General features: G+C 49.8%; 1 long non-coding RNA gene across 2 annotated transcripts; it reads left to right on the top strand.

Moving 5' to 3' along the window:
* The first annotated feature begins 239 nt into the window (after window positions 1-239).
* On the top strand, window positions 240-15,532 carry LOC119624284 (uncharacterized). Of its 2 annotated transcripts, XR_005240313.2 has the most exons (4): window positions 240-521; window positions 9,011-9,115; window positions 10,484-11,609; window positions 13,885-15,532. It is a non-coding gene; the product is annotated as an uncharacterized lncRNA (long non-coding RNA). The 2 variants fall into 2 exon arrangements; XR_005240312.2 differs by lacking the exon at window positions 13,885-15,532 and having other exon boundaries at window positions 257-521; window positions 10,484-11,675.
* The last annotated feature ends 5,521 nt before the right edge of the window (window positions 15,533-21,053 follow it).

Here is a 21,053-nt window from a genome sequence, read left to right as displayed (position 1 = left end):
TCAAGTTTACTCTCTGTCGTTCCTTCGCTGGGACCTCATGCTTGCTTTGGCTCCTATCTGGGCCTCAGTTCTCCCACCTCTAAAATGGAGGTGATAAGCTCACCCACCTCTTGAGGCTGGTGTGAGTAGGAGTTGGAGATGCTGTGCCAATGTTACACCCAAGTGTCATGTGGCAATGGCCCCAGCTGAGAGGGGGGCTCCCAGGACACAGACAGCAGGGTCAGGCCTGGAGTCAGGCAGGCTTGGGACCAAAGCCCGGATCCTTCACTGTGTGACCTTGACTGAGTCACTTCCCTCCTCTGAGCTCAGTTCCTCCTCTGTGAAGTCATCTCCTCAAAGAGGCCTTCCCTGGCCCACCTCCTGCCCTTCATTTCTTCCATACCTCTGACCACAGCCACGGTTCTCTTGTTTGTTCCTTTTTTTTTTGTCTGTCTCTTCCCTCCAGAATATGCATTCCAGGAGAGCAGGGATATTTGTTTTGTTCCCCGACGTATCCCCAGGATCTGGCACAGGACTGGCAGGTAATAGGCACTCAATGATATTTGTTGAATGAGTGAATGGATGAATATGTGAATGCATGGGAGTTAGTACTTCCAACCTCCCAAGGGTGTTTAGAGAGGAAGGGCGAGATGCGTAAGGTGCCCGGCCCAACGCATAACAGGCTGGCTCAGTGAGGATGGAACTGCTGTTACCATCCTGAGGAAAAACTTCACAGCTGCCTCCCAGGAAACTGGGCCCAAGGTGTGGGGTGGGAAAGCACAGCAGCTCCCACAGTGTAGCTTCCATTTCCTGGCTGGGGCTGAGCCCTCTAATTGCTCCCATCTCCTTGGCAGCCTCAGCAGCTGTCTAATGAGTTTGCACCCGGCTGGCTCCTGGGCTTGGCCGCACAGCCCAGGCCTGCCTGCCCAACTGCAGGCAGACAAAGGCCCTCTGTCCCTGGGATCTGCTTCCTGCCCGCCCACTGTGTCCCTGACAAACTGAGGTCCCCAGCTGCCAAGCTCTGCTTCCGCAGTGAAGGAGCCCAGGTTCCCATGTGGGCCAGGGGCACAGAGCAGTGGAAAGGGCATTTATCCTGGAGGGTGGAGCCCTGGGTCCACATCCCTGCTCTTCTCCGGCTGAGAGGTGCTAGGGGAGGCCGTGGGATGTCATGCCCAAGAGCCTGACCGACGGGGTTGGAATCACACCTCCACCACCTCTAGCTGTGTGACCTTGGGCAAGTCCCAGACTGTTCTAATCCTCAGTTTCCTCATCCATCAAGCAGGGGTAGATTATAGGAGCTCACGGGTGTACAGCTCTCAGCATAGCTATTGGCACATGGAAGAGCTACTATAATTATTGGGGACCCCCTTTGATCCAGGGTTCTTGGACTGCTCATCTATCAGATAAGAGTTGCTCGACCTTGGCGCTATTGACATTGGGACTGGATGATTCTGTTGTAGGGGCTGTCCTGTGCATTCTAGGATGTTTAGTAGCATCCCTGGCCTCAGCCGACCCAGTTTCAAAGTTTCTGTTACACTCTGAAATTCCCTGGTTTACTTCAGAAACACCAGATTCTTCTCCATGGTCTGAATCATTGCAAAATAACTTGTAGGTATTCCTTCCCTGTAAAATAATCTCCCTAGTCTAGGGTCCCCAAATGCCTCCGGCTGCTCACAGTGAGCACTGGACCTGGAGGATGATGACGGTGTCTTCAATGATGCAAGAGCTATAGCAGGACCCAACCCTGAGCATCCTGGAACCTCCCTGAAATGTTCCCCATGACACTTCTTTGGAGCCTCCCATCTTCCTCCTGGAATACACATGGCCACCAGCCCGTTGTCTTTGTGCCCCACTCTACTCTACATCCTGCTGCAGTCCCCATCTCAGACTCTGCCAAAAGGACCCCTGTGCCCAGCATTCACTGCTTGTCCCCATCTCCCTAAACATCCTTTCCCACCCCACCATCTCCTGCAGTGCTGAGCTCTTTGCACCTTCCATCCGCTGTGCCTTTGCCAATGCTGTCCCTTCTGCCTGTAGAGCCTTCTCTCCACCCCTCTCCTCCCTCCAGGTCTAGCTCTGAGGTTGTCTCTTCCTGAGGTTCTCCCAGATTCCTACATCAGAACAGCTCTGCCTGCCCCAGGCACCGGAGCCAACCCTGAGCTCACCACTCCGCTGGAACACATGTCTGCCCAGCGTGGCATCCAGTTTATTTATGAGGCTGTCTGTCTGCCCCCAGTCTCAGGAGCCCCAGGGCAGGGCCCTGTGTGATTCGTTGCCAGGCACAGGGTCTGGCTGGCATCAGGGAGCGTGTGTTGAGCAGTACCAGTGAGAGCTGTCTCTGGGAGGAGGCATCGCAGGGCTGGCTGGCATGGAGCACAGGCCCAGGGCTGCGGGGTGGCAGGCCAATGCTAGTGCTGCTGGAGAAGGCTGAGGGCTCTCCTTCCCAGGCTCCCTCCTCCTCCCCTCAGTCACTGACTCATTCACTCAGCAACTTCTCTCGCTCATTCATGCATCTGTGTGCTCCTTCACAGACTCATTCACTAACAGGGGAGCTCATCCATTCATGCACTTTTACATTTGTTCATTCATTCATTCATTCATTCATTCATCCATTCATTCATGCATTCATTGATTCATTCATTTCTTCACTTACTCCTCTATTCATCCAATAAACTTTCCTGAGTTCTGATATTACATCCCGTCCTGCCCTCTATAGAAGCCCTGGAGACCCAGCGCTAAAGACCTTTTCTTCCAGAGTGGTGGTGATGGGGGGTACAGACATATAAATGAACAACTGCAGTCAGAGTGAGAGGGACTATGATTGAGGAATACGTGATGTGACAGCAGAGGAATCTACACAGGCTTCGTGGAGGAGGTGGCATTTCATAGGGCCTTGGAGACAAAGAAGTCCCAAGCAAGGCCTGGAGAGGCTGGGCTCTGAGCTCCAGGATGGGGAGGAGGTGGTTTCTAGAGGACTTAAAGACTGCTTGGCTGGGTGCCTGGGGAGAGAGAGGGAGGGACGAGAGTCGTGTTCAGCCCTCATCCTCCATCCAGAAATACCGAGTGCACAAATACATATTCAGTACCTGCTGTGTGCCCGAGAGGCTGGGGACACAAGAACAACACGGACAAAGCCCTGCCTTCAAAGAGCTTACATTTGCATGTGGGGAGGCAGAAAACTGAGATAACTAATAAAGTATGTAATGTCAGATGGTGCTAAGTGCTTAAGAGCCGGAGAGGAGGGGATGGCTTGTTAAGTAGCTTGTTCGTGGAGGGCCTCCTGACAAGGCAATGCTTATGAGCAATGCAGTGTCTGGTGAGGGTGTCCAAGGAGTTTCCTGCTGGGAATGTCTCCTGCTTGCCAATTCAATATCATACCAGCAGCCGGCATTGGGCTGAGCAGGGAGCAGCTGTGCAAGCCACGTCAGTCCTGGCTGTGTTTTCCTCCGGGTCTCTGTCTGCCCAGTCCACTGGGCTGAGTCTTCATCTCCGAACCCTCATGCTCAGCACAGGGCCCGGCATGTCCTGGCCCCTGAGGACCAGGAAGCAACACAGGGGTCAAGATGGGACTGTAGCCCCTGAGCAGTTGCTGCCCATCCGGGCAGGTGTCAGGGTTGGATGGGGAGGCTCAGGGGGTCCAGAGGGTTCTGGGTGCCCTGGGGGATGGGGCATCTTGCAGTAGGAGTCCAGCCCTTCACCGGGGAGGGGGAGCATGGGGGAAACAGGGTAAAATAGTCAGCCCTGCTTTTCAGGCCTTGTCTTCCAGACCCATCCCTGCTCCCAGAAAGAGCAGCAGGGGCAGCCCTGAGGGCCCCCATTCCAGTCTTTCTGAAAGCGGAGGTTCTGGAAGTGGGGCCTTTGAGGTACCCTCTGAGGATCACACTAAGGCTTTTTCTGCTCCTGGAACCAGTGGCTCTGGAGAGGGACAGAGTCCAGGGACCAGCCTGGAACTAGGCCTGGGGAGGAAAGGGAGCTCGGCAGGGGTGAGCAGGTCCTATGGAGTCCCTCTCTCCCTAGCCCTTAACATCTTTCTTCCTCCCCGTCCCCAGCTCTAAGCCCACCTTCTCCAGCTCTTCCCTGTGCGTGTGGGTCTGCCCTGGGCTTTCTCTTGGTTAGTGGCTGAGGCTCCTTCCACCCGCTTGGGGGCTCCTGGGCTCACCTAGCCTGGGGGACTGTCAGAGACAGTCCTGCCTACACTGCTTAGGACAAATCTGAGAATAGAATCCTGAAGCCATGGCCTTAGGGAGAGATGGGGACCCTGGGGCACAGCAGAACGCACAGGGGCTCTGGGGTCTGGGGTGTGACCTCTGGTCCCCAGTGCCTGCAGACCTCTCCAGAGATGCTAAGGGGCCTCAGCTCTGACCAAGGAGAGCACAGGGTACTGGAGGGGGTAGCACCACTCCTGCAGGAGGAGTGTGAGCAGAGGTTGGAAATTTGTGAGGACACTCAGACTTCAGATAGGTGGGGTGCCTTCTGCCCCAGACTCCGGGATGGGAGAGGAGGAGGATCCAGGCCTTGGTCCCTAGAGCCACAGCTCTGCCTTAGCCCCCAGGAAACAACACTGAAGTCCTACAAATCTCCATGTGGCAAAGCTTTTGTTGAGGCTTTCCTGTGTCAGAGAACATTTACTCTTTTGGACCAGCTAGGATCAGGCCATTGTAAATTGTTGAAAATCTATGTCTACATTTTAAAGAAGTATTGTTGCTTCTTGAGTCATTTCTTTGTCTCATAGCTAGACTTCCTGCAGAGCAAACACTAAGGAACTCAGGATGTCTTGGATTACTTTTTAATCCTTAGGATTTTAAATTACAAATGTAATTAAAACTTACACTAAACATTCAAACATTTCAGTCATACACAACCTAGAAGGGGAAATCTCTACCCCTGCTGCCCCACAAATTCTCTTCCCCAGAGATGACCACTGTTAACAGCTTAGAAGTTTCCCCAGATTTCTGTCTGAATATTAGTGTTATGTGGATAATTGCTCTGACATAGCAATGCACATTTCCTCCCATAGTTCTTGTATGAGATTTTCCTCCTGTTCAGCCAGAAGCATCCATTTGCTTCAGAGAGGATTAAAATAGATAGACAGTGATATAAAGAGGACTAAAGAACAAGGCTTAGTTAAAAATAGGATTCAAAAGAGAATCTCGAAGTCCATACGAGACAAAAGTCTTGAAAGCTGGCTTTGTTGATTAACATTTTGGTTAGGATGCTTTGGCTGCAGGTAACAGTAAGTACAACACAAACTTGATAAACAATGAGATACCTTGACTCAGGTCCCCAGACTTCAGAGACAGACTCTGGCTTCAGAGCTGGCTTCATCCAGTGACGCTGGCCCATCTCTCTAAAGTTCCCTTGGTGTACCTTGCTCTGTCTAATGGCTTAATCTGTGGGATGGCATCCCTCAGAATTACCACGTGACTGCACAATACAATGATTCTGAGGAAGGGGGAGCATGTCTGTTCTTAAGAGCAAGAAAACGCTTTCCCCCAGGCTCCCAGCAACTCTCCCCCTGCATCATGGCTAGGGTCACATGCTCATTCCTGGGGCCAAGAGTGTGCCCTGCATTAGGGCTTAGGCCTGAGTTTCTGGACCAATCACCATGGCAGATGGGGTGGGATTTCATGGCACCAGTTAGAGCTACCCTGGAACTGAAGTTGGGGTCAGCTTTCCATGAAGCTCATTGGTGATGTGAGGATGGGCTGGATTCCAGATTAAAAACTGGGGCATATTCAAGAAGAAGGAGAGGGAAATCGAAGAAGGTAGAGAATCAACGTCATCTACTGCAAGAGAGAGAAAACAGATTTCTCTGTTCCCAAAGCTTCCCTGTAGATATTCACAGCAAATCTTGGAGGACAGGACTTGGAATTTTACCCTAAGCCACAGGTAGAGAGAATTTAGGATGTGATGTAAGGGAAGTCCCTACCAGCTCAGGAGGAAGTAGGGAGTCCTTCCACTTCTCAGAGGAGCCACCAAGGAGTTGGAAAAACAGATACAAATGAGGTAAAAGTGATGTAAAGCAGCTGCCTGAAGACCCAGTGCCCCATCCTTGCCTCTGAGCCCCAGTCAGGGGAGGGATTGTGGGAAGATAGCCCAGATGGAGGCTTCTGCCCATTTCTACAACTCTAGAACTCCGTAGGGTGCTGTCTGGAAGGATGCTTGGCCCATGCCCACAGGAGACTAGAAAGGGTAGCATGGGGTGTGTATCCATTTCCTGAGGGCTGCCGTGATGAATGACTAAGCCTTGGTGGTCTGAGACCCAGGCGTCAGCAGGGCTGTACTCTCTTCGAAGGCTCTGGAGGACAGTCTGTTCCCTGCCTCTTCCAGCTCCCCTGGCTGTCCTGCGGCTGCATCATGACTCCAGTCTCTGCTGCCATCTTCTCATGGCCTTCTCCTCTATCTCTGAGTCGTCACCTCCTCTGTGCCAAGTCTCCCTCTGACTTTCTCTTCTAAGGGCACTTTTCATTGGATTTAGGGCTCACTTGGATAATCCAAAATGAATTCCTCTTGAGAGCCTTCATTATATGGGCAGAGATCCTTTTTCCAAATCACATTCACCAGTTCTGGGAGTTAGGATGTGAACATATATTTTTGTGGCCAACATTCAACCTCCTATGGGGTATTTAGGCAGAGAGAAGACCACATATAGTGCCCCTAGACTAGCTTGTCTCCTGTGTGGTGTGGGAGGGATACCCCGAGGTCCAGTGTCTTGACAATGGGAGGACACAGAAGGCCACTGAGAGCTCTGGTGGGCTGCTTGTCTGTCAGGACCCTGGCGGGCGCAAAATGACCCTGAAGTCCCAGCCAGATCACAAAGGATTTGCCCTTGTGGATCCTGATCAGGCCAGCTGTGCTGGAGCTCTCACTAGTCAGAACAGACCCCAGGTTCCACTTGCTGCACTGGTAACAGCAGCTAGGACAGAAACCGACAGGATGAGATGCTCCAACAGGAGGGTGACTTGAGGCCTGGAGGCCCTTGCCCTGATGCCATGAGGACACTGAAGTTTCCAGCTTACAGACCTCATCTTAGGAGTGGGACTCCTTGTGAGGGGTAAGCAGCTGTGATGGGAACTGAAGTTTACATCAACTGAATTCCGCAAAGAGAATGAGTTATCTTTCATAGGTCAGTTATTTAAAAAAATTTTTTTTTGAGACTGGGTTTTGCTCTAGCATCCAGGCTGAAGTGCAGTGGTGTGACCTCAGCTCACTACAGCCTCAAGCTTCTGGGCTCAAGCGATCCTCCAGCCTCAGGCCCCTGAGTAGCTGGGACTATGGATCCAATGCATGCCACTATGCCTGGCTAAACTGCTTTTTTTTTTTTTTTTTCTTTTTTTTTCAGATGGAGTCTCGCTCTGTCGCCAGGCTGGAGTGCAGTGGCGTGGATCTCGGCTCACTGCAACCTCTGCTTCCTGGTTCAAGCAATTCTTCTGCTTCAGCCTCCCAAGTAGCTGGGACTACAGGCATGCGCCACCACACCTAGCTAATTTTTGTGTTTTTAGTAGAGACGAGGTTTCACCATGTTGGTCAGGATGATCTCTATCTCTTGACCTCGTGATCCGCCTGCCTTGGCCTTACAGAGTGCTGGGATTACAGACATTAGCCACCATGCCCAGCCTTGTTTTTGCATATTTTGTAGAGACAGGTCTTGCTGTGTTGCCCAGGTTCGTCTTGGAGCTCCACTCCAAGGTGGAGCTCAAGCAATCCACCTGCCTCAGCCTCCCAAAGTGCTGGGATTGAAAATGTGAGCCATGGTGCCCAGCCTTCATGGGCAAGTTTTTTTTTTTTCCTTTTCTTCCAAGTATACAAATAGTAAGTCTTCTGCAAATAATAGGGCCTCCAGGTTTTACTTGCAAAAAGAGGCCCATGCTATACACATCATTCTGCAAACTGAATACACTTCACACATTACAGACATATTTCTATGACAGCATATTGCTACTTTATTTTTTAAAATCCACATACTATAATTTGTTTAACCAGACCCTTATTATTGTTATTTTTTTAGAAGTGGGGTCTCACTGTCTTGCCCAGGCTGGAGTGCAGTGGCACAATCATAGTTTACTGCAACCTAGGACTCCTGGACTCAAGCAATCCTTCTACCTCAGCCTCCTGCATAGCTAGGACTACCGGTGTGCACTTCCATGCTCAACTAATTAAAATAAGCTTTTTTTTTTTTTTATTCATAGAGGTGGGGTCTCACTATGTTGCCCAGGTAGTCTCCAACTCCTGGGCTTAAGCCATCCTTCTGCCTCATCTTCCCAAAGTGCTGAGATTACAGGCATGAGCTGTCACATCTAGCCAACTAAACCTTTATTTGATGAACATTCAGGTTATTTGTTGAATTTAATTGAATTAACAAGTGAATCAGTTAAACAATGTGCAACAATGCCTATTTATGCTGAGGTAGCAAAAATGAAATATTTCTTTCCCTCTCTTCTAAATCTATATATCTCTGACTCCACATTTCAGCAAGTGAAAAAGTAATTAAATGACCCCAGAATTGTTGGACAGAAAAATGCATCACAGCCCTCTCCACCTTCCAAAACACTCCAGAAAGTGAGGTTGAGGGTAGCTTGCCAAGACTTGGCCCTTCTGGTGTGAGTGACATTCTGGACTCTTGAACATAAACTGCTGGCAGCGTTAGCTCGCTTAGCATTAGCCAATTGTCACTTCTCAAAGAAGGGCAGCAGGATGTGGATCTTTGCCTCATTACAACATTCCAGTTGCAGTGGCCCTTTTAAAAGGAATTCCCTGCAATCTTGTGTATCTCTGGGATATGAAGGTGCAGACAGGGCTTGGCTGCGTTCTCACCTACTGTTTCAATCAGCACCCTTTAGACTGCAAGTGACAGAAACTCTGATCAAACATAAACAGAGCAGGATATACACTGGCTTATGTAAACAAGAAGTCCAAGGACTTTCAGTCATGGCCGCATCTGGGTATTTAATTGATGTCATTACAACTCTTTCTTTCCATCTCTCATTTGTGCCTGCCTGTTTTTGACTTTTTTTTTTTTTTTTCTGGGCAGATTTTCTTCTTGTAATGCACGATGTCCACCAGCTGCTACAAACTCGTCCTTACAGCTCACACTCTCAAGAGAAAAATTTCTAGAGGGCACTAGAAAAAGTCCCAGGTAAGACTCCTATTGGCCTGGCTTGGGTCATGTGTTTATCCTTGAGCCAATAACTGTGCCCAGGGGATGGGTGCTCCAATGGCCAGGCATGGCTCCCCTGCCTGGCTGTGTGGGAAGGCTGCCGCACTGAGCCACATACATGAACAGAGTAGGATTTTTGTTTGTTTGTTTTTCTTTTTGTTTTTTTAGGCAGGGTCTCACTCTGTCACCCATGCTGGAGTGCAGTGGTGGGATCACAGCTCACTGCAGCCTCAATCTCCAGGGCTCAGGGGATCCTCCTGCCTCAGCCTCCCAAGTAGCTGGGACCACAGGCCTGTACCACCATGCCCAGCTATTTTATTTTTTATTTGTAGAGATGGGGGTATCCCTGTGTTGCCCAGGCTGGTCTCGAGCTCCTGGATTCAAGTAACCCTTCTGCCTTGGCCTCCCAAAGTGTTGGGATTACAGGCATGAGCCACCACAACTGGCCCAGAGCAGGATTAATGGGGGAGGGAGACATGGCTTGTCAAAGAAACCAGGTGACCACTGTGCCCATCCTCCGTCAGGTTCCATCAGGACCACACCTCTGTTTATGGAGAAGATGCTTGTTGTTTGGATATAGAGTTGGATATGGCTTGGCTCCAAACCCATAGCTACCCAGAGTAGTTGGACCCTGCTCAGACCTGTCTTAAGTTCCCACTTCCCAATCTCCCTCAGGCCAAAACAGTGGTGGTAGTGGGGGTGAAGGTGGCCCCTCCAAGCCCACACTCCTGGGTCCAGCTGTTCCCCCACCCTCAGCCTTCCCTGTGCAGTCTCTGCAGATCGCACCAACAGAGGTAACTTCCTAACCTGCTAGAAGACCCCAGAGGAGAAGCACAGTCTGAATTCAGGAGGCTGAGGTTGGACACCAAGTGGCTGCTTTTTGGTGTTTTAGGATACCCTCTACCTTGGTTCAGTCCTTTATACAAGCCCAACCCTTGAGGTCAGCCCCTGACCCCCCTGACATCTAGGCTGTGGTCTGGCCTCTGAGGGAGACAGGAGCATCTGCCACCATTCGCCCTCGGGCCTGGGCAGGGGCCTAGTTTGGATCATCTGCTGGGGAGATATCTGTGTCTCCTGGGTACAGAAGACCTTCTTGGACTTGGGGGTGTTTGCTGTATCAGGAGCTGAAGTGGGGACAGTCAGAGGCAGGGGAGCAGGAGGGTGTCCCGGGAAGACAACATTCTGGGATGGTCTTAGGGATAGGCTAGCTTGGGCTTCTGAGCAGCTAGGTACATAGATGGGGAACCCTCTTCAGAGCCTATCAAGAGACCCCCTCCCCATCTGATCTTCACGGTGGGGCTCTGCTGATTCCCACCTGATCTCCAATCTTTCCCCTTCCCTACGTAGCTGCAGGCTGGACACAGTGCTTCCTCCATCCGGGCCTTTGTCATGCTCTTCCCCTGCTGCAGTGCTGTCAGCTGCCTGGTCCATCAATATTCACTCTTCAAAGTCTAGCTCCGCTGGATAAGCCACTTCATGACAGTCAGAATCTGATGTGGAATGATGAAAACACCGTAGCACTGTGCTCCTTCCAACTGCCAGGACCTGCAGCGCTGGGCCCGAGGGTGTCTGGGGAGGCTGCACTGCCGCAAAGGCCTGGGAGTTAACACCTCTCTCCCCAGACCATGCACAGATACCTTGAAATTGACCTCAATCCATGAGCAACAAGAACTGGTGCATGATAATCCAGCTCCCACACTCATGGGTCGGAGAGCTCTAAGGTGTGTGGTTTGCAGTTTCCCAGAGGCTCCCTGTGGGATTAAGCTCCAGATGGCCAAGGTGACCACTTGCTTGTTAACACACTGGCCTCCTCCTTTTCCTTGTTTCACTTCCTCATTTCCCTCTAGGTTTCCCTAGGATCACCAGCTGTCATGGACTGATTTATGTCTCTCCAAATTCATATGTTGAAGCCTTAACCTCCCATGTGATTGTGTTTGGAGATAATTACTTTAGGGAAGCAATGAAGGTTAAATGAGGTCATAAGTGGGAGCTTAATCCAATGGGACTGGGGTCCCTACAAGAAGAGGAAGACACTAGAGCTCTCTGCCTCCACACACAGAGAAAAGAGGCTGTATGAAGACACAAGAGAAGGTAACAGCTGTCTACAAACCAAGAAGAGAAGCCTCTCCAGAAAATGAACCCCGCTGGAACTTGATCTTGGACTTTCCAGCCTCCAGAACTGGGAGAAAATAAAGTTCTGTGTGTGAGCCCCCCAGTCCGTGGTATTTTGTTATGGCAGCCCTAGCAGACTAATAACACTTGCCAATTAAACTACTCGTTCTCCGATTGTTGTCTCAGGGTCTGCTCCTAGGGAACCTGGACTAAGACAGATGCTCTGCTTCTTTAGGCCCTAGGGAAATGCAAATGAAAACCACACATGATGCCATGTCACAGGTACTAGGATAACCGGAAGGAAATCTGACCACATCGGATGCTGGTGAAGTTGGGAAGCCGTCATGTACAGCTGATGGAGGTATGAGTTGGCAAACCACTTTGGAAAACTGTTTGTCAGTATGAAATAAAGCTAAAGCTATGTAAACTCTATGACCTAGCAACTTCGCTAATAGGTATACTTCAGCAGAAATACATACAGATGTTCACCAAACGACAGGTGCAAAAATATTCAAAGTAGCACTCTTTGGGGTAACTCCAAATTAGAAGCAGCCCAACTTCCATTAGCAGAATAGATCAACAAATTTTGGTATAGTCACACAATGAAACACTATACAACAATGAAAAAGGAGAAACTTCTGCTACCTGCTAGGACACAGATGAATCTCAGAAATACAGTGTTATGCAAAAGAAGCCAGATGCAAATGAGTGCATACCGGAAGACTCAATTTATGTAAAGTGCAAAAGCATAAGATTCATACAAAAGAGGGTACAAAACATTAACGTACAGCCCAGTGAAATTTCACAGGCTGAAAACACCCACGTAGCTTGCATCTAGGACAAGAAACAGGATATAGTCACAACTCCAGAAGGCCCTCCTGCCTTCCTTTCCTGTCACTGACTCCCCAGGGACATCACCGTCCTGACTTCTAACACCGTAGATTAGTTTTGCCTGTATTAAAATTGTATAGAAGGGGAATAGTATGGTATGTGCTATTTCGTTTTCTACTTCTCATTTGAGAGATCATCCACATGGCATTCTGCAGTTGTAGTTTAATTTATATAGTCATTCTACTATTGCTGGGCTTTTGAGTCATTTCCATTTGGGCTACCATAAATCATGCTACTATGAACATTCTAGTACACATTGTTTTGGTGAACATGTCTAGGCATTACTTTTCAGTATATACCTATAAGTGAAATAGCTGGTCCATTGTTGGCTTTGATTTCATTTTTCACCTACCCTTCTTTCCATCCCCACCCTTTTTGCTTTCCTGGTCCCCACTTAGGGGAATCAAGGAGGTCTCTGATTCCCCTTCCAGGTTGAAGTCAGAGAGCCTCAGTTTCCCCCTCTGGCTAAGGCATGCCTGCTTACTCCAGGTGCTGTGAGGCTCCAGGACCTTCCTGAGGTAGCAGGATCAGCTTGTAGTCTCTTTGACGTCGTGGTCCAGTTCCTGACATACCTGAGGCCAAAGGTGTCCCAGAGCAGGGCTGATAACGGCAGGTGCAGCCCCAGCTGCTCCATGGGCTAGGTGCAGGGAGAAGGGCAGTGGGTGAGCCTCGGGTCAGGGCCAGGCCAGGCAGGGGAAAGGCTGGAATGGACAGGCCTTGAGCCAGGCTAGGTGGTGGCTGGGGCTGAGAGGCCCAGGGTTTCCTGGGTGGGAGCTGGATGGGTCTGGGAACTCTGTATCTATCCAAGCACAGCCTGGCTTCCTCAGTGCCTGCCTGCTCTTCTCTGGGCCTTCTTCTGTCAGTTGGGAATCAGAGTTGCTTCCTTGCCTGAGTGAGGATTAAAGGAGATTGTAGATGCTTACTTGGGGTTAGCAAGGCACTGCCTGTACAGTTCACCACCAAGGAAGCTGGAGCTCAGAGAGGTTAAGGGGCTCCTCTGAGTTACACAGAATTTGAACCCAACTGCATCTGGCTGTGGTCTAAAGACTGCAGTCTTCTAACTTCCTGAGGCTGCCCTGGGGCTGACGTAGCATGATTTGTCTAGTGACATAGTCTAAGGAAAGTCAACTCCCAAAGTCAAGCTGTGTCTTTCCCAATGCTTGAGTTTCCACCATGAAAGCTTCATTCCTCTGGGTTAATGAATGCCCTCTTCCAAAAGCATATAGGGATGAGGGGCAATATCTCTCATCCAAGTACCAACCAGGCTGGACCCTGCTTAGCTTCCGAGAATGGATGAGATCAGGCATGTTCGGGGGGGTATGGTGGTAGATGTGGGGTAAGATCTAATGTGGCATGTGCAGATGACTCTGGTGGAACTGAGGAAAGTGAGCTCTTGAAGAGGTGCTGAGATCACTTCATTCACTTTCTCATCCCAGCCTGGGCCCTGTACCCAGAGCAGGGCACTGAGTTGCTCATACTCACATCCAAGGTCTTACCCCAGGCGGTCTCCCTGCGCTCCCTGGAGGCACCCAGGCCAAAGAGGGCTGAGCCAGAGAAGGCTTGCTGAAACCCGGGATTTTTCAGGTGGGGTCCGCCCTGGACCTACAGGGCGTAGGTGCCTGGGGCGCCCTTCTGGAGAAAGGAGGGAGGCCTAGGTGCGGTCTCCAGCCTGAGATAAGCCCTGCCTCCCATTGGCTGCCTGGCTCATGCCCACAGCTCATGCCCATGCTCTCTCTCCCTTGCAGCACCACACCCCAAGCTGACTCTCTGCACAGCCCGGGGCTGCAGCTGGGCTGGCCTCCCTCCTGCCAGCACTCCTCAGGATTGCGCCGGACCTCCACTGAGGTGCTTCAGACCCTAACCAAGTTCCCTGTCCTCTCTGAGACGGGGCCCTTTTGGACCAAGGTTTTCTTGGCTGCTCAGGCACCCATAGTCTCTGCACCTGCTGCTGCTCTGTATTGGGTTGGGGTCACTGGAAACAGACCAGAACTAGAATTTGAGGGCAAGGAGTTCATTTGAGAGGTGATTCCAGGAAGCCACGAGGGATGTGGGAAGTGAGACAGGGAAAGAAGCCAGTACAGGCAAATTCATGAGCAGCTGGCAGGCAACCGGGGCCCTGCCCTCTTGGGACGTCTGGGAGACAGGAGACAGTGCAGAGCAAGGCTCAGAGCTGTCCATTCTGGGGAGGGAGGAAGCTGGGGCATTTATCCACCAACCCAGATCATTTATCCATCACCAAGGGCGGTTCGTGAGCCCACGAACTCTGACCTCTGAGAGCTTTCAACAGTCCCTAGGGCAGAATCACAGATACCTGCTTAGTGCCAAGGGGATGTGGGTGAGGCTCTGTAAAGGAGAGGGAGAGCCTGCAGCAGAGAGAACCTGAAGAAGGCCTTGGAGAGCTTGAATCTCAGGCAGCTGCTGACTCATCTTCTCTGAGGGTCAGTTTCTAGAAAATGGGAGTGAAATACTGCTTTCCTGCAGGTGTCAGGTGAGAACCAAAAGCGATAAGGCCTGTAAACAGCCTGGGTGCTGCCTGCACGGGAGGAGGTTGATAAATGATACTCTGTCTGCCCTCCTCCGGGGCAAGGGCCAGGCTGACTCACCCGGTCTGGGGGCACCCAGTGACCTGCTGTTTGTACCAAACATTGCCTCCCACAGAGCCCTCACCCTCCCTTCTTTTCCCTCTTTATCTCTCATTTTAAAAAATCTAATAGTGACTGCTATCTAAGGCTTGCCAGGCTGGAGTGGGCTGTGGAGACCCAGGAGTGCCCTGAGCCTGTCCTTGCCCTCGAGAGTTCACAGTCCAGTTGGGAAGTTAGACGAGTATGTGGCCAGCTGGTGACATGGGTGTGGGCTTGACAGGTGAGTAGATGTGTGGTAGGGGCAAGGAGGCAGTGAAGGCAGGGGCGGGGTGGGTAGAGATGGTTCCGGGGACAGAGGGAGGTGAGCAGAGGAAGTGGGCAGATGGTGGCTCTTGTGTTTTGAGCCCCCGTGCAACGGAAATCCCAGATACTACAGGTGAGGCAGCAGCCAAGCCTGGCCCAGTTGCTACCAGAGCAGGGCTGGCCTGCAGCCTCCTGATTCCCAGCCAGGTTTGCCTGATACATCCCTCTCCCACCCTCCCTTGGGCCACAGGAGGTGAGGATGGAGCTAGGGGCTGGGCAACCCAGGAAACTGAGGCCGGGCTTTCTGCCCTGGCTCCTCCCTCCTCTTCCCTGCCTAACCCCTGCATGAGCCTATCCAGCACGGTTCTCCCAGATGCCCTGGAGATTGGGGTGGGAAATCCTCCACTTTCATGCTTTTTATTCAAATGCCATCTGAATTTTGCGTCTATGATACAGAGATGTTTGTTTTTAAAAGAAATAACAGTTATAATGCCTTACTAATTACTAAAATATTTAATCTACATGTAAATAAAACAAGACTTCAGAATTTATACAGTGGTGTTGTTCCTCAGGGTGAGTAGAGGTCCAGGCCAGGGGCAGATGGGAGCCGGAGGAGCTGTCCTGTCTCACAGACCCTGAGGTGGCCTCTCGGGGGCGTCCCTCACTCACCTATGCAAATGCATGCTTGTGTGTTGTGTGTATTCACATCTGCTGAGAGCCATACATAGTTAGGTCCACACGTGTACTCAAGCACCTCTGGATCCACGTGCTTGGGTGCACGCCCCAATGCACACCCCAATCTACACTTATATGTACGTCATGCATGTGCCCTTACACATACTCAGACACCCTCCCTGGTATGTGTGTGTGTGTCACTCACGTGCACCCACACACTGGCAATCATAGCCTTTCATGCACATCCCACAGGTGCGCATGCATCCTCATCCATGCACACACATTTGTGCAGCCACAATCAGGCAAAGACACGCACATTGATGACACTCACATGTACATGTCAATACGGACACACGTATACATACAACAGGAGCATACACATATGTGGGTTGTGCATGAGTACCCATCACATGAGACACAAACCCACATGCCTGTAGACATGCAAAAAGATCCCCAGCTGCACGTACAGGAACTCATTTTACACACAGGCCACTCCTATGTGCAAGTGTGCTCACACATGAATGGCTCGTATGTGCACACGTACGATCTCATATTAGCCAGTTGGGACACCAGCTTACAAAGTGGTAGGGAAGGAGCTTCAGATTTCAAGCCCTGAGGGGGCAGGGGTGTACTCACTTCCTTTGCCCTCTCTGCCTCTCCCCTGCCCTCTTCTGCCACCTCCCAGGAGGAGCCCTCCTCCCACTCTGAGAGTAATTATTGTGTGTGGCATGTGAGGAGCCTTTAGAGGGACAGATTCTGCACCTACTCCCTAGAAGGAATGTCCCCATTGAGGGTGGGACAGCTGAGGTGGGAACCTGGAGCCCAGAGGGCACAGGGGCCTGCCTGGGTCTACACAGCAAGGCCTAGGCAGAGGCGAGACTGAATTCCAGCCTTCTGCAACAAGCCAGTTTGGACCACAGGCTGAGAGGCAACCAGGACACTCCATGCTCCCTGCCTTGAAAACACCTGCAGGCTCAGATGCCCACAGTCCCCTCATTGCACATGCTCTCAGATGAAGATGTTGTCCCCAAAAGGCCCCTGTTAAAAGGCATGTTTATAATGAGAGGTGGGGTCAGCTGAGAAGGATGACAGGCCAGTCCCTCCTCCACGCTCAAGCTGCCCCGGAGGGAAGGGCTGAGAGATGGATGGGCTGAGCACTAACAGCCATAGAGGGACAGACCTGCAGCCAAGCAGATCCTAGATACCAGCGCTGGAAGACTAGAGGGATAGTGGGATCCTCTGTACCCACTCAGGATGGAATGGACCCCACGCCCCTCACTCCCTCCAACCAGAATCCAACCAGGTTCATCTTTTACACATCAGATTCCATGTTAATAAATGCTTTCCTCCTTAGATCAACAAATAAGAGATTGATAAAACCCAGTGCCGGAAAGGCTGAAAGAAAATGGGCGTTTAGGTCCAAGTGGCGATAGGAGTGCAAACAAGAGCCCCATTTTTGGCAGGACATTTAATATGTGGTGTCTTCTGACCCAGTGATTTACCTCTAACAATCTGTCCTTTCTGGACAAAGATGTATAAACAAGTGTTTACCACAGCATGTTTGTAAAAACAGTAAATGAAGTCCATCCAAATTGCATCAGTAGGCAAATAGTTAAATAAACAACAGTTTGTGTGTGCTGTGGCCCACCATCGAGCTATTGAAACAAATGCTGAGATGTAGCCGTATGTACCAGGCCAGAACGAGTTCTGTGGTGTGAAGAAAGCAGGTCACAGAAGTGTAAGATTTATGTTTCCATTTATTATTTTAAAACACCTCTAAAAAGTTAGATATAAAATACATATCTGAATCCACAGAAAAGGGCTACATATTCCACTTTTGGGCTGACAAAGCAGGGAGACTTTCTTTTTTGCTGAGACTGAGTTTCACTCTCGTTGCCCAGGTTGGAGTTCGGTGGCGCAATCTGGGCTCACTGTAACCTCCGCCTCCTGAGTTCAAGGGATTCCCCGCCTCAGCCTCCTGAGTAGCTGGGACTACAGGCATGTGCCACCACGCCCGGCTAATTTTTTTTTGTATTTTTAGTTTCACTATGTTGGCCAGGCTGGTCTCGAACTCCTGACCTTGTGATCTGCCCGCCTTGGCCTCCCAAAGTGCTGGGATTACAGGAGTGAGCCGCTGCGCCCAGCTGAGACTTTCTTTTTAACCCAGATATTCCTATATTCTTTGCATTATTTTATTTTATTTTATTTTATTTTATTTTATTTATTTATTTATTTTTTGAGACGGAGTCTCGCTCTGTCGCCCAGGCTGGAGTGTAGTGGCCGGATCTCAGCTCACTGCAAGCTCCGCCTCCCAGGTTTACGCCATTCTCCTGCCTCAGCCTCCCGAGTAGCTGGGACTACAGGCGCCCGCCACCTCGCCTGGCTAGTTTTTTGTATTTTTTAGTAGAGACGGGGTTTCACTGTGTTAGCCAGGATGGTTTTGATCTCCTGACCTCGTGATCCGCCTGTGTTGGCCTCCCAAAGTGCTGGGATTACAGGCTTGAGCCACCGCGCCCGGCCTCTTTGCATAATTTTAGCAGCAGCTTTTGTTCATATACTATATTACCTTTATCATTAAATAGAAAGTATTAAGCTTTCTCATTCCATTATTTAATTGATGGAGGCCCAGAGGAGGCAGAGACCTGCCCAAGATCATGCTTTGGGTTGTGCTGACTAGGACTGCAGCTCAGATCTTGACCTCACCCAAAGATCTTCCTCTGCTGTCCGGTGGCAGGGCGTTGGGGCCCAGAAAGGAGCAGCCACGGCTTCCTAGGTAGGAATTGGTGGAGGGATGAGGTCTGGGAAGCAGGTCAATGATGCTCAGTGGAGGGAACAGGCCCACTTCGGTGTGAACGGATGTCTCCTTCCTAAGAGAATCACCTATGTGCTAAGACAGCAATTCTTTATCACTTTTCCTGACATCCTTGTCCTGGCTTAGGGTCCTGCCTGGCAGCCTCTGGCTCTGCCACTTGTAGAAATGCTGTGGAGAAGTGCCATACTTTGCTAAGTGCCCACCGAGTACCTCCTTTTGTGCTGACCTCCATACGCTGTGTTACTTTGACTGAGGAGGCAGTATGGTACCGTGGTTAAGGCCACAATCTCCAGAGCCAGACTCCTGGGGCAAATCTCACCACTGCTACTCACTAATGCACTGCTACTCACTAGCTAACTGACCTTAGTGAGTTACTCCAGATCTCCAGATCTCAGTCTTTTGTCTATAGGACACTAATAGAACCTCCTATAGGGTCATTGAGGTTTCAAGTAGAAAGAACCTAGATGTCTATTAATGGATGAATGAATAAAAACTATGATCTAGTGCTAAAATGAAATATTCAGTCATAAAAAGGAATGGAGTACTGATACATGCTACAACATGGATAAACCTTGAAAGTGTTATGGTATGTGAGAGACAGGCACAAAAGGCCACATCAGGTATGATTTCATTTCTATGAAATGTCCAGAATCGGCAAATTTATAGAGGTAGAAGTAGATTAGTGGTTGCCTAGGGCTTGGGAGTGGGGTAGTAGGAGTGACTGCTAAGGGGTAAGGGATTTCCTTTTGGGGTGGTGAAAATGTTCTGGAATGAGACAGTGGTGATCCTTGTATAACTTTGTGAATACAATAAATCCACACTTAATGTTGTTGATAGGTTCTTGGAAACGGTGACTTTAGTGGAAAAGAAATGTAGAATAGATCCTCAAATAACGTTCCCTTCAATGGAGTTTTGTCGTTACATTGATGAGAAAAACGTTTCGTTTAACGTCACAGTTCCTAAGAACCTATCAACGATGTTAAGTGAGGATTCAAATCGACTGAATTGTGTGCCTTAAAAGGGTGAATGTTATAGTGTATAAATTATATCTCAATTTTAAAATGTAGCCAAACAATAAATAGGGAATAAATAGAAAAATTTATGTACAAGTGTACCACATAGTGTTATTTTATTGGTGGTGTAGGGGAGGAAAAAAAAATTATTTCCAATATCCTTTTATAGGCTGTGACTGTGGCTTGCAAATTAAACTGACAAAAGACTAATGAACAGGAGAAAAGGCATAGAAATTTTATTTGATGTTCCTACTTTAATTGTGATGTGCATGAAAACATTGATTGTATTCATAGAAAAGAAGTGAAGACCCTTTGTTAAAATAGTATATAAGCCCCCTACCATTTTAACAAAGGATGATACATTTGTGGAGAAATGACAAGATAAAGGAAAAGGACTTTGGGTTCCTAGGGGTGGCAAATTGTGGGAAGATAAATATGTGGGGAAATTAATGGAAGATCAGGGTGACTTCAGTAAGACTGGTTTGTGCAGACTCACCTTCTTGCTGACTTTTTATCTTCAGTGCTAACTAACTGTTGTTCTCTTCCTGGTATAAGAGAGGGAAGGAGAAGAATCTTCACAAAGGAAAATTTATGTCCTGCTTTTAGGCAGATGTGGGAGGGCAAAGAGCTCTTTCTACACATGCAGTTTCTTAATTGCCTTTAGCTCAAAACAATCCTTATGGAAAAGTGGCATATTTGGGGTGGGACGTTCTGATCTTCTTCAGTGGGAAATTGGACAAACTGAAATATACACCTACGGGGTAATGAATGCCCACATATGGTACATTATGAGGCAGCTTTATGACGATGCATTATGTAGCCATGAATAAAATTTTGATTTTGGAAATTAAAAAAAAATTAAATTAAGTACTTAGGACAGTATTTGACATCTACTAAGTGCCTTTAGTGCTGGCTGTTATTAATGAACTCTAGGACAACCCTGTAACCTTGGGCTCCTCATCCCCATATGGCAGATGAGGAAACTGAGGTTTGGAGAGGCAGCATGACATGGACGTGCTGCCCCTCCTTCCAGTCTGCTGTCAGGGAAGGGCAGGGTCTTGGCATCAGGCCTTTCTGGAGCCCGAAAGTGGCAAGGTCTTGGTCCAGCACCTTCCTGCACCACTCTGAGCCTATGCTGGCCTCAGTGTCCTGCCTGTGGAGGGAGTCACAGCGTTGTGTAAGGATTAGCATGTGCAGATTAGCCTGAGACTCCTTGGGTAATGTTGGTACTGTGCTTCTGTGATAGGCCCCAGGCAGTGGAACTGGGACCAAATAGGTAGAGACTCCAGAGACAGGATCACTTCCCACAGCCTGCCTCACTTGGAGGTAGTGAGCCAGACATCCCTCAGGGTGACCTGCAGGCCAGGGAAGGAAACTTCAGGAGGAGGCAATTCAAGCAGAAGCCAGGGCATGGCCTTTCCCCCTCCAGCCAGTGTCCCCAGGCCCTTTTTAAGCCAACTGCCCTTGAGATAGACACCCCACCTCCCCAGGGCCTCAGTTTCCCTTGCTGAACCGGTCTAGCATGGTGG

The sequence above is a fragment of the Chlorocebus sabaeus genome, chromosome 20, assembly GCF_047675955.1.
Source record: "Chlorocebus sabaeus isolate Y175 chromosome 20, mChlSab1.0.hap1, whole genome shotgun sequence".
In the NCBI taxonomy this organism is placed as follows: Eukaryota; Metazoa; Chordata; class Mammalia; order Primates; family Cercopithecidae; genus Chlorocebus; species Chlorocebus sabaeus.
This window is presented reverse-complemented; position numbering and strand designations above follow the sequence as displayed.